The sequence below is a fragment of the Tursiops truncatus genome, chromosome 10, assembly GCF_011762595.2.
Source record: "Tursiops truncatus isolate mTurTru1 chromosome 10, mTurTru1.mat.Y, whole genome shotgun sequence".
Classification (NCBI taxonomy): Eukaryota; Metazoa; Chordata; class Mammalia; order Artiodactyla; family Delphinidae; genus Tursiops; species Tursiops truncatus.
The window spans coordinates 37,469,374-37,483,563 of record NC_047043.1 but is presented as its reverse complement, the minus strand read 5'-3'; the positions used below and the strand labels follow the sequence as shown (position 1 = coordinate 37,483,563).

Here is a 14,190-nt window from a genome sequence, read left to right as displayed (position 1 = left end):
TACAGTGAAACCATGACTTCAGCCACCTCCTTAAGAATTAGGAATAAAATGATTCCAAAAAACCTTATCTGTGTCTAGTGTCAAGCTGAACCTTAAAATTTATTTGTTTAAATATATAAAATAAACTTTTAGTTTTAGAATAGTTTTATAGAAAAGCTGTAAAGAAAAAACAGAGAATTTCCATGTACTCCACACCCAGTTTCCCTATTATTAATATCTAACATTAGTATGCTACCTTTATCACAACTAATAAATCAATATTGATATATTATTAACTAAAATCCAAACTTCCATATTTCCTTAATTTTTACCTATTCTTTGCTGTTCCAGGATCCCATCCAGGATGCCACATGTCTTCTTAGGCTCCTCTTGGCTGTGACAGTTTCTAAGACTTTCCTTATTTTCAGTAACTTTAACAATTTTGAAGAGTTACTGGTCAGGTATTTTGTAAAATGTCTCTCACTTAGGGTTTGTCTGATGTTTTCTCATGATAAGACTGGGATAATGTGTTTTGTGGACTAAGACCACATGAGTAAAATGACATTCTGATCACATTGTATCAAGAGTATATAGCATCAGGGACTTCCCTGGTGGCACAGTGGTTAAGAATCCACCTGCCAATGCAGGGGACACGAGTTTGAGCCCTGGTCTGGGAATATCCCACATGCCATGGAGCAACTAAGCCCGTGCACCACAACTACTGAGCTTGCCCTCTAGAGTCCGTGAGCCACAACTACCGAAGCCCACATGTTCTACAGCCCGCGTGCTGCAATTACTGAAACCCGCATGCCTAGAGCCCATGCTCCGCAACAAGGGAAGCCACCGTAATGAGAAGCCCGCGCACCACAACGAAGAGTAGCCCCCGCTTGCCACAACTAGAGAAAGCCTGCGCGCAGCAACGAAGACCCGAAGACCCAATGCAGCCAAAAAAAAAAAGAGTATATAGTATCAAAATGATTTATCAGGGCTTCCCTGGTGGTGCAGTGGTTGAGAGTCCGCCTGCCGATGCAGGGGACACAGGCTCGTGCCCCGGTCTGGGAAGATCCCACATGCCGCGGAGCGGCTGGGCCCGTGAGCCACGGCCACTGAGCCTGCGCATCCGGAGCCTGTGCTCCGCAACGTGGGAGGCCACAACAGTGAGAGGCCCGCGTACCGCAAAAAAAAAAAAAAAAAAAAAAAAAAAAAAAAAAAAAAAAAGATTTATCACTGTCAGTGTTAACCTTGATTACCTAGGTAAGGTTGTGTTAGCCAGGTTTCTCCACTATAAAGTTACTTCTTCCCCCTTTTCATTCCCCTTTTTCACTGCCATTCCTTGAGAAGGGAATATCTACAAAAATTATTTGGAGTTCTCCTGTATGGGAGATTTATTCAGCAATTTATACCAGAATGGACTCATGGATATTTATTTTATACTTTGGGTTATAATCTAATAAATAAAAGAATAAAATAAAAATAATAAAAGCTTTACCTTTTGACTTGATCTGTAGGTTTTCTTCCTTTTGTGTAGATTGAGCCCATATCCCTGAAAGGACCTGGAGGTACTGCCCACAGCCAGACGGAGAGTCCACTCATCAATCCTGCAAACACACAGGGTCCTAGGGGTAGTGGGAAACAGTTTCCACTTCTCCCATTTGGATGCTGGTCAATCCAGAGTCCACTTTGGATAATCATCCTAAAGGCCCTTCCCTCTCTTGTCTGTCTTTTTCCTTATTGATCCTCTCCGTCTTTTCCACCCCTATGTCCACCTACTCCTGGTAAGGAATTTGGGGGAAACTTCATTCTACTTGCATGAAATAATAAAGCTAAATACAACAAATAAAACATTTATAGGCATTATAGCTATCCTCTAGTTGCATGTTTCCTAGGTGCACTGCTTTGGGTACTTTACATATATTGTTTCTAATCCTCACGCTAATGACAAGGTAATTGCTATTCCCATTTTACAGATGTGGAAACTGGGACTCTTGAGAGTTTAAAAAGTTCACCCAAGGTTTTTCTGCTATTGTACAGTTTGCTTCTTCTCAATAGTCTCCTTCCCTCCTTCTTCTTCTCATCCACCTCCTATGTGACTACCGGCAAACCACTTCCGTCTGAGCCTTAATTTCTTGTCTGGTGATACTGTTGGATGAATTCAATGAGAAATGCATAGAACGCATAGAAAGTCTTCTGCACAGGGGACTTTCCTGGTGGCGCAGTGGTTAAGAATCCACCTGCCAATGCAGGGGACACGGGTTCGATCCCTGGTCTGGGAAGATCCCACGTGCCGCGGAGCAACTAAGCCCGTGTGCCACAACTACTGAAGCCCGTGCGCCTAGAGCCTGTGCTCCGCAACAAGAGAAGCCACCGCAGTGAGAAGCCCGCACACCACAACGAAGAGTAGTCCCAGCTCGCCTCAACCAGAGAAAGCCTGTGCACAGCAACGAAGACCCAACGCAGCCAAAAATAAATAAATTAAAAATTCTTAAAAGATAAAAAAAAAAGTCTTCTGCATAGGATTCAATAAATAGCATGTGTTATTACTTTTAATTTCATGAGGATTAAATTAATTTTAATAAACCTCTATTCTTGTTTCCTTTTTCTATTTATGCTCACCTCTTAATGGTCTCACCTATTCTCATGGCTTTAAGTACCATCTATCTATAGGTCAATGCATACCAAATGTATATATCTACCTTGGATCTTTCCTTTAAATTTCAGACAAGTCAACATCTTCACTTGAGTGTTTTGAAACAAAAGTAGGAGGTTCTGCTTCTAGTAGTGACGGAGTAGCCTGTATTGTATTATAATAATAATGGACTCTGGATAAAATAAAAGAATACAATGATTTGAAGGGACTGGAGAGAATAAAAGCAGGAAGAAACTGGAAGGGAGTCAACCATTGATAGACGGGAGGTGCAGTGGATACGACTTGTGATTATAAGGATTTTTGCCTGAAGGCACTACCCAGAAAACATAGCATAGAATGGCCAGAATTCAAGTGTAAAGTTGCTAGTTTGACAAGTCAGAGAATCAAGTTTAGAAAGGAAATCCAAGAAAGGAAAAAGGCACAGAGGCTTCTTAAAAATGCATATAAAATTTGACCAACTCCTTGGCTGACTCCTGACCTGTGCATGTGCAGGGGATACTCCAAGGAGCCCAGCAGAAAACAATGAGAAAAAGACAACTGGAAAATAAATGAACTGAGCAGAAATTTTAGCTGCTGTCTATCTCAAGGGACACAGAATTTGGAATTTTATGCCTGCCAAGTTAACTGCCTAATAAAAATAAATAGTCTCTAGAGGAAGATAACAGAATCTAGATTTTCTACAATGTATCTGCTACAATGCCCTGTATTAAAAGATTTTTGTTTAATGCTGAACTTGAACATAAGCACGGAAATGTGAACCATAGCCAAAAGAAAGGTAGTCAATAAAAATCAATTCTGAAATAACTCAGATATTTAATTAGTGGGTGAAGATTTCAAAGTGGCTATAATAAATATGTTCAAGAACCTTTAAAAAATGTACTCATAATGAATAAGCAAGTGGGCAAATTCATCAGAGAACTAGAAACTATAAAAAAAAAGTGGCAATTCTAGAATTAAAAACCATACATGAAAAATTGACTAGATAGGCTTAATACAGTAATACATGATCCGTGGCGGGCTGAGGCCGTGGAGGCAGAGCCGTGGATACTAAGCAACTGCACATATGGAGGGCTGACTATAAGTTATACGCAGATTTTTGATGGCACAGAGGGTCTGTGCCCCAACCCCTGCGTTGTTCAAAGGTCAACTGTATATTCTCCTCATAGTTTCTTTAAAAGAGATGAGTATTTAAAGTGAAGAATATACCACTACATTGTAGAGTTTATAATATATTTAATAAATATGAAGACAATAGCACAAAAGATAAGTTGGGGGAAATGGAACTTTACTGTTGTAAGATTCTTACATTTCATGTGATGTAAGACAATACAAAATCCAAGTAGAGGACTTCCCTGGCAGTCCAGTGGTTAAGACTCCATGCTTACACTGCAGGGGGCACAGGTTCAATCACCGGTTGGGGAACTAAGATCCCACATGCTGCATGGCATGGCCAAAAAATTTAAAAGAAAAAATTAATATCCAAGTAGACTACGATAAGTTTAGGATGCATGCTGTAATCCCTAGAGCAACCACTGAAAAATAATGCAAAACAAGAATTAAAACAAAATGAGTAAAACATTCAATTAACCCAAACAAAGGCAAGAGAAAAGCAGATGAACAAACAGAAGTAACAAATAGTAGACCTAAATCCTACCAGATTGTCAGAAAGGATAAAAAAGTAAGACCCAACAACATGCTGTCTACATGAGAAGTACTTTAAATATAAAGACACTGGTAGATTGAAAGTAAAAGGATGAAAAATCATAGACTATGAAAACACTAAGCAGAAGACAGCTTGAGTGGCTACAGTATAGTGGACAAAAAAGATTTCAGGACAAAGTTATTGGAGACAAAGAGGGACATTTATAAAATGAAAAGGTCAGTTTTCATCATCAGTAAGACATAACAATCATAAACGTGTGTGTGCCTAATAACAGAGCTTCAAAATGCATGCATACTGACAGAACATGCCCAATATATCTATTTCATTATTTTGTGTTTCATATCACTAACATCTTCCCTTAGCTTTTTTTTTTTTTTTGCGGTACGCGGGCCTCTCATTGTTGTGACCTCTCCCGTTGCGGAGCACAGGCTCCGGACGCGCAGGCTCAGCGGCCATGGCTCACGGGCCTAGCCGCCCCGTGGCATGTGGGATCTTCCCGGACCGGGGCACGAACCTGTGTCCCCTGCATCAGCAGGTGGACTCTCAACTAGTGCGCCACCAGGGAAGCCCTTCCCTTAGCTATTTTAATGTCTATTATGCTTGTTCTAAACTTGTGGTTCATCTGTTTGAATACCTCTACTTCTGAAGGTAGTTCTCTTTGGGATGTCTTTTTATTTTGGCTCCTCTAATAATGAGCACTGGGGAAGGGCAGAGGTTATACCTAGTCTGTACAACAATAAGATAGTGGACAACCTTGCCTTGTTTCAAAGGAAGTGCTTCTAAAATACTTAATGTTGTGATTAAGTATGAATGTTTACTGGGTTTTGGTGGATACATTTAATCAGGTTAAGGAAGTTGACTTTTTTCTAATTTGCTAGTGTTTTAAAAAAAGTTGCATGACTGTTAAATTGTACTGAATGCCTTTTCTATAACAATGATCATGTTTTCCCCTTTAAATCTCTTTATATAATGAATCTACTAATAGATTTTTCTAATGTTAAACTATCCTTAGATTCCAATGGTAAATCCTTCTTGGTTATAACACATAGGCACACATCTATTATTAACATCTTGTGGTACATTGGTTACAATCTATGAATCAATACTGATATACTCATGAACTAAAGTTCATAGTTTACATTAGGGTTCACTCTGTGTGTTGTATAGTTGTTATAGCTTTGATAAATGCACAATGTCATGTATCCACAATTACAGCATCATACAGAATAACTTCACTGCCCTGAGTGCTCTATTAATCCCACCCCCACCCCCTGCCTGCTGCAGCCCTGGCAACCAGTAATCTTTTTACTGTTTCTATAGTCTTGCCTTTTCCAGAATGTCATATAGTTGGACTCATAGAGTACGTAGCCTTTTCACATCGTTTTTTTCATTTAGCAATATGCATTTAAAGTTCCTCCATGTCTTTTCGTGACTTGATAACATAACACTTCTTTTTCTCACTGAATAGCATTCCATTGTCTGGATGCACCACAATTTATTCATCCATTCACCTCTTGAAGGATATCTTGGTGGCTTCCAGTTTGGGGCAGTCATGAATAAAGCTGCTATAAATACGTGTGCAGGTTTTTGTGTGAGCATACGTTTTTTAACTCAGTTCAGTAAATACCTAAGAGCACAATTGCTGGATTGCACGGTAAGCCTTTGTTTAACCTCATAAGAAACTTCCAAACTGTTTTCCAAAGTGGCTGCATCATTTTGCATTCCCACCAGCCAAGAATGAGAGTTCCTGTTGCTCCACATCCTCATCAGCCTTTAGTGTTGTATTTTGTATTTTAGCCAATCCAATAGTTGTGTAGTTGTATCTCATTGTTGTTTTAATTTGTAATTCTCTAATGACCTATTCTGTTGATCATCTTTTCATGTGCTTATTTCCCATCTGGACATCTTTGGTGAGGTGACTGTTCAGATTTTTTTTCCCATTTAAAAACATTAGGTTGTTTGGGGAATTCCCTGGTGGTCCAGTGGTTAAGACTTCACACTTTCACTGATGAGGTCCCGGGTTCAATCCCTGGTCTGGGAACTAAGACTCCCGCAAGCCACGCGGTGCAAGCCAAAAAAAAAAAAATTAGGTTGTTTGTTTTCTTATTGTTGAATTTTGAGTTCTTTGTATATTTTAGATACATGTCCTCTATCAGATACATGCTTTGCAAATATTTTCTCCCAGTCTGTGACTTATCTTTTCATTCTCCCAACAGTATCTTCTGCAGAGCAGAAGTTTTCAATTTTAATGTAATTCAACTTATGTATCTATTCTTTGATGGATCACGCTTTCGGTGTTGTATCAAAAACTCATCACTAAACCCAAGGTCACCTAGACTTTCTCCTATATTATATACTCACTTGACTTGAAATGTTTGGCTTTTTCATTCTTCTTCACAGTACAACCCTCTTCTGACTTCATCTCAGAAGTTTCTGTGCTATTTTCTAGTTTTCCCTATTTCAGCAGTCACATTTCTGAATCCTTTATTTCTCAGATACTAGTTTTCTTCCCTCTTGGGCAATCATCTCCCCGAGTCAGTAAAAGCCAATTACTTTTTCAGTTTTCTAGTGTCTCTGGTCTCATAGCTGTGTTCTTTGACTTTTGGACAACCATCACTGCACTGTTTAATCCTCAAAACACTGCCATAGAGGTCTAAAAGGAAAGAAAGCAAATGATATGGAGGTAGCGTTTGCTAGTTCCCAGAACCAATCTCAGGAGATGAAAGAGCAAACACTTCCCAAACTTTGTAATTCCAGCCTGTTTGATCTAAATTCATATCCAGTGCTCACTTGTTAATTAACAGCCTTCTTTGTTGATTCTCCTCGCACACTTAGCAAGGAAAACTCCATAAGAAAAAATTTCAGCTACAGAATTTAAACTGACAATATCTCTTATATCAAAAAGGAAAAACAAATTGGTTTCTTCCCATTTGTCTTTTCTTTTTGTAATTGAGTAATTTAAGTCCCTAAAGGTTCTAACAATCATATTTTATTTGATTAGAAAACAATAGCAGTAAGAAATGTGTTTGATGGACTTGTTAGGTAATTTTTATAAATGACTGCTCTTTCTGATTAAGTATGCTTTTACAAAGATAAACCACTAAATCATTCACATAATTTCTGTCTGACATGTTTAACTTAAACAAGCTGAGGCAGAGAGTGTGTATCAGTTTCCTAGGGCTGTTGTAACAAACTTCCACAAACCGGGTGACTAAACGATAGAAATTTATTCTCTCACAGTTCTGGAGGCCAGACGTCTGAAATCAAGATGTTGGCAGAGCCATGCTCCCTCTGAAGGCTTTAGGGAGAAGAAGACTCCTTCCTGGCCTCTTTCTAGCTTCTAGTGGTTACCGGCAATCCTTGTCATTCCTTGGCTTATAGCTACATCACTCCAGCTTCCACTTCCATCTTCACATGACCATCTTCCCTTTGTGTGTTTGTGTCTCCAAATCTCCATCTTCCTTATAAGGACACCAGTCATTGGATTTAGGGTCCACCCTATTCCAGCATGACATCATCTCACTAACTACAGCTGCAAAGACCCTCTTCCAAATAAGGTCAGTCACAGGTATCAGGGGTTAGGACTTCAACATATCATTCTGGGGAACATGAGAGTGCATGCTAGAGGCCTAAGGTATCAAATTCAAAGTTGATATGCTAAAGAAAGAAAAACACAGGACAAAATGTGCTTTAGGAAGAATAAATGGGGTGGTGGTGTGGTATGTGGTTATAGCTGTGAAGAAGGGCTGCTTCAGAAGGAGAGAGTGCCTATTCTAAACCTTCAAAGAGAAGCAGGGTCTAAATATGCTTGTCTTCAGTCCCCGCAAAAGAATGAGGAAAACAAAGATCCCAATTCCCCAATATTAACTAAAGGAAATTGTCAAAGTGACTGAGTAAAAGTTAAAAGCAAGATAATCACAGCTGAACGTGAGCAGGATGTATTGGACTAGGTCTCATAATTGGTCACCAGCCAAGTTATAGAAGGCAACGCACTCGCTATACCTTTAAATTTTGCTTCTTTTTTTGTTTTGCTTCGTTATTGGCTAATCAAGTGTCTGGCAAACATTTCTCTTCTATATTATCAATTGGCATTTCCCTCAACCATTTGCTCAAATCTCAAAAAGCACTGGCTGTTCTATCGTGTCACAGAAGAGCCCTGGGAGTCCAAGGGGGGAAAGACCTCAGAGTCCCTTGAGTCTCTCTGGAGGGAGAGAGTGAGCCGCTGGGCTGCGAATCTTTTCCTCCAGCTCAGGGACACTTGAGGAAAGTTTGACCCTGAGTGGAACTTATACTAGGCAAGTGAAGTGATGTACCCATTAGAGAGAAATGAGGCTTTTGTTGGGGTGGCCACGTACTGGCTACTGATCTGAGGATGTCCTAGGAATGCTCTCCCCGCTTGCTGGAATTGCTTTATATCTAAAATCCTTTAAAAAATCTTTTTCTGCACTTTATCTCAAAATTTTCTTTCTTTTCACTTTGTATTTCTCTTACGGTATCATCTGTTGTGTTTTCCCACTCTTGTGCTTCTTTTAATTAGGTCTTCATTTATGGAATGATCTTTAATTTCTAATTACTTTCTGAATTCCGTCACCTCAGAATTTCTAATTCTGATTTAGGGTTATTTTTCATGCCATGTATTATTTTATTTTAATGTCTTTTAGCTTGTTTTAAAATAATAGGTTACAGCTTTGATCTACTGTTTGAGCTTGTCCTGGCATGTGTTCATTAGCTGAAGGAATGTTATTCTGTATATTATTCCTTTTTATTATAATAATTTTGTATAGGATTAATACTGATATTTTTCTGTTGCTCCTTTTTATCCAGTTTTTTAAAAACTTATGGTAAAATACACACTAAACGATGACTGTCCATTCCCTCCGGACCCTGGCAACTTTCTATCTCTATGGTTTTGACTACTCTAAGTACCTCATACAAATGGAATCATACAGTATTCGTCTTTTTCTGACTGGCTTATTTTGCTCACCATAATGTCCTCAAGGTTCTTCCATGTTGTAGCATATTGCAGAATTCCTTTTAAAATCTGAATATCATGTATGTACCACATTTTGCTTATCCATTCATCTACTGATGGACACTTGGGTTGCTTCCACATTTTAGCTATTGTGAATAATGCCGCTATGCATATATGGGTGCACAAATATCACTCTGAGACCCTGTTTTCAATTATTTTCAGTATATACCCAGACTTGGAATTGCTGAATCATATGGTAATTTTATTTTTTATGTTTTGAGGAATTACCATAATACTTTCCCCAGAGGCTATAGCATTTTACACTGCGACCAACAGTGCACAAGGATTCCATTTTCTCCACATCCTCACCAACACTTGTTGCTTTGTTTTTTTTTGATAGTGCCCATCCTAATGGGTGTGAAGTGATATCTCATACTTTCTCCACGCCTCAACCAGCAGCTTGCCTTATAGCACAGCAGAGTGGCCTATTGAGGATCCAGGTGAACCTCTAATTGAGACAACACCTATGAGGTGTTGGATGCTGGCCTGCAGGATGTACTATATGCTTGAAATCATGAACCAATGTATCTGCACACAGTGCTTCTCCTAATGGCAGGTATGGAAACGATGAGGTGGAAGTGGAATAGCGCCTTTCAATATTAAGTGAAATGACTTGCCAAATAATTGCTTCTTATCTCCATGACTTGGGACTCTGCTGATTTGGGATTGGGGATACAAGAGCTTACTCAAGGGGAAAAAACAATGTTTCCATTGTTGGTCATTTTGGACTTTTATACCACAAATAATTAGGCAAAAGAGGGGTCATGGTGTTAACTGGGGTGACTGATCCTGAATAATATTGACAATCAAGATAGAAATGTTGCAGCTTCAAAGTGGGCATGAGAGAATCTTAACTCAGATCTGTTGTTCTAGAGCAGGTCTTATATTACCACATCCAGTGGAAAAAGTTAATGGAAGACCACTACACCCCCAAAGGACAGAATTATCAAGGGCTAGATCCCTTGTGAAGGTAAATATACTAAGAAACCCCAGCTCACTGAGTGCCTGTGTGAAGGCAAAGGGAATGTGGCATAAATTACAGAAGAGGAAAGTCATACATACCAACTGCATCCTCATAAGCAATTACAGAATAAAGACTGTCACCTCTAGCCATATTTCTTTCATTGTTGTGTATATATTTATATATTTTAATGAATGTTTTTCTTCCTCTTCCCCACTTCCACTATTTGTATCTGGCATGTAAGTTGTGGTTAATTATACAATTTTTAAAAATCAGGTTTATTAAGGTATAATTTAGTATAGTAAAATTCATCCCTTTTAGATGTACAACTCAATGAATTTTGACACGTGTACAGTCATATAACCACCACCACAATCAAGATACAAAATATTTCCTTTACCTCCAAAACTCCCTCATGCCCCTTTGAAGTCAATTTGCTCCCCCCAGTTCCCAGTTGTCGGCAACCACTGATCTGAATTTTGACCCTATGCTTTAGCCTTTTACAGAATGTCATTTATATGGACTTGTACACTATGTACCCCTTTGTGTCTGGCATCTTTCGCTTGGCATAGAATCTTTTTATTTATTAAAAAAATTTTTTAAAATTTATTTATTTTAATTAATTTATTTTTGGCTGTGTTGGGTCTTCGTTGCTGTGCATGGGCTTTCTCTAGTTGCAGCGAGTGGGGGCTACTCTTCGTTGTGCGCAGGCTTCTCATTGCAGGGGCTTCTCTTGTTGCGGAGCACGGGCTCTAAGCACGCGGGCTTCAGTAGTTGCAGCGTGCGGGATCAGTAGTTGTGGCTCACAGGCTCTAGAGCGCAGGCTCAATAGTTGTGGCACACGGGCTTAGTTGCTCCATGGCACGTAGGATCTTCCCGGATCAGGGCTTGAACCCACGTCCCCTGCATTGGCAGGCAGATTCTTAACCACTGTGCCACCAGGGAAGACCTTGAATCTTTTTAAATGTATGAAATGCTTAAAGAAATAAAAATGCCATCATACTATGAGTGAAAAAACAAGACCCAAATTGGAATACAAAGAGATAAGAAGGTGAAAAGCTCTGAAAGAGGGTTTAAGGGATATGGGGGATAGAACGAGAAGGTCTAATGTAATCTAATCAGTCACAGCAGAAGAAAACAAAGAGACTGGAGAGAAGCAATGTCTGGGATAGCAATTACTGACAATTTTCCAGACTTGAATCCTCTGATAAGAATGCGGAATGTATACCAAGCAAGATAAAAAAAGAACCACATCTAAGCACAATATAGTAAAACTCAGGACATCAAAGACAAAGAGTAGGCTTCAAAAGCAGCTAAAGAAAATAGGCAGATCACCTACAAAGGAACAACAAACTGACTAACAGCATACATCTCAACAGCAACAGTAAATTCTAGACTACTGGAATATTGCCCCAAGTGCTGAGAGAAAATAGCTATCAACCTAAACTTACAACCAGAAAATTATCTTTCAAGAAAAATTATGAACTAAAGATATTTTCAGATAAACAAAAACCAACTAGCCTTCTTTGAGAATTTCTAAAGGATACAATTCAGATAGAGGGAAAAAGATACCAGTCAGAAGGTTTGAGATGCAAGAAAGAAAGGAAGTCTAAAAAAAAAAAACAGTAGAAATGTAGGCAAATCTGAACAAACATTTTGTCAAGTGATAATGAAAATATCTAATATGTAGAGTTAATAAAAGGTCAAGGCTTGTGGTAAAAGGGGGTTGGTGAGAACAATTTCTCTTCTTAAAGTTTTGTCTTGCAAAAACTGCAAGAAATATGGGGGATTAAAAACCAGTTAACTCTATTTTCAGGAAAACTGAGTGACAGGTATCATCTGTATACTTAAAAATGCATTAAGTGCTGCCAAAAGCATCACAGATGCCGCATGGGGATCAAGTAGATACCACAGGGATTAAGTGAACAGAAAGAGGCCAGAGGTGACAGATCTCAGAAAATATTAGTAAAACTACATTTCCTGTGGGTAAAGGGCTCACCCTGAAGTGAGCAACCTACATCCTTTACACACCACAAGAGTTGAGAAAGCTGGAAATCACCAGGCAGAAGGCAACTGGTCAGAAGCTATGTGGATGAAAGTACAAGAAAGATAAAGGGAGAATAGAGAAATGACCCAGAGGTGGCAGATCTTGGAAAATGCCCATGTAATACAATCACTGAAGGAATCTCTTACAAATGGCTGGGCCAGAAAAATCCAACTCATTGAGTAAAGAGTAATAAAAAAGGAAGTGGCACATCATCATTACAAAGATACTATAAGACAAAAGGTGGGAAGGAACAGCAAAAGTTAAGAGATGAAGAATCAGACAAGAAACAGATTAAAAATCTAACCACAAGTTAACTATAAACAGAACAAAACAAGCAACTACCTCAATGAAGAAAGGCTTCATAGCAGAAATGCAAGAAGTCAAGGAAGAGATGGCAAGAAAACAGGAGATGGAATATGGAAAAAAAAAGTAAAAGCAGAAATTAATAAGTTAGAAAACAAGAAGGAAAGAACCAATAAATAAATGGAAAAGGTGTGGGGAAGAAAAAAATCCTAACTTAAACTAATGAAGAAAAGATGGAAGAAAGCACAAATACACAAAAATAAGAAATAACCATAGAAACAAAAATAGTTTACAGAATCATTTAAAAATTACTTTGCTGGGAATTCCCTGGCCGTCCAGTGGTTAGGACTCCGTGATTTCACTGCCGAGGGCCCAGGTTCAATCAATCCCTGGTCGGGGAACTAAGATCCCACAAGCTGTGTGAACAAAACTAAATAAATAAAATAAAAATACTTTGTTTAACCCTATGCAAGCAATTTTGAAAACCTGTATGAAGTACATCACTTTTGAGGAATTATATAATTTATCAAAACAAACTCCCAGGGCTTCCCTGGTGGCGCAGTGGTTGAGAATCCGCCTGCCGATGCAAGGGACACAGGTTTGTGCCCCGGTCCGGGAAGATCCCACATGCCGCAGAGCGGCTGCGCCCCTGAGCCATGGCCGCTGGGCCTGCGCGTCCGAAGCCTGTGCTCCGCAACGGGAGAGGCCACCACAGTGAGAGGCCCGTGTACCGCAAAGAAAAACCAAAAAAACAAACTCCCAAATAAGAAGAAAATCAAAATGCGATAGTTTTTAAAGAATACCCCTACCAAAAAAATCAGTCCCAGGTCTCACAAGGAAGTTCTACCAGGCCTTTAAGAAACAGACAACCGTCCAATGCTTATTTCCCAAATGTTTTTTAAACTATTTCAAGGGATTGAAAATGAAGAAAACTTCCAAGTTATTTCTATAAGGCAGGTATCACATTAGTACCAAAATATGACAAGGAAAGAAGGAAATTACAGACCAATCTCACTTCTGGGTATTGATGCAAAAATACTATTAGTTGTCTATTGCTGTGTGATAAATTACCACAAATACAGCCGCTTAAAACAATATACATTTATTATCTCACAGTTTCCATGGATTAAGGAGTCTGAACACAGCTTAGTTGGGCCCTCTTTTCAGTCTCACAGGGTAACAATCAAGGTGTCAGCTAGGCTGCACTCTCATCCGGGGCTCACATCCTTTTTCAAGCTCACATGGTTGTTTGCAGAATTCATTTCTTTGTGGCTGTAAACTCAGGACAGTTGACATCTTCAAAGCCAGCAGGATAGCTTCTCTGAGTTCAGAGAAGGCCCTAAACTCTCTTTTAAAGGGTTTACTTGATCAGGTAAGGCTCATCCAAAGTAATCTCCCTTTCATTAACTCAAAGTTAACAGATTAGGGACCTAATTACATCAGCAAAATCCCTTCACCTTTGCCACATAATATAACATAATCACGGGAGTGATATACCTTATTATATTTCATAGGACCTGCCTACCTTCTTCAAGGGAAGGGGATCATACAAGGGTAC

The 14,190-nt window shown here is 39.2% G+C and overlaps 1 long non-coding RNA gene across 2 annotated transcripts in view; it reads right to left on the bottom strand.

The window, feature by feature from the left end:
- Nucleotides 1-14,190, bottom strand: part of LOC109552502 (uncharacterized) — a 41,260-nt gene that overhangs the window by 6,870 nt on the left and 20,200 nt on the right. For both annotated transcript variants that reach the window (XR_002179309.3, XR_004528436.2), the window contains exon 2: nt 1,469-1,577. This is a non-coding gene — a long non-coding RNA (uncharacterized lncRNA). The remainder of the gene's footprint in view (nt 1-1,468; nt 1,578-14,190) is intronic.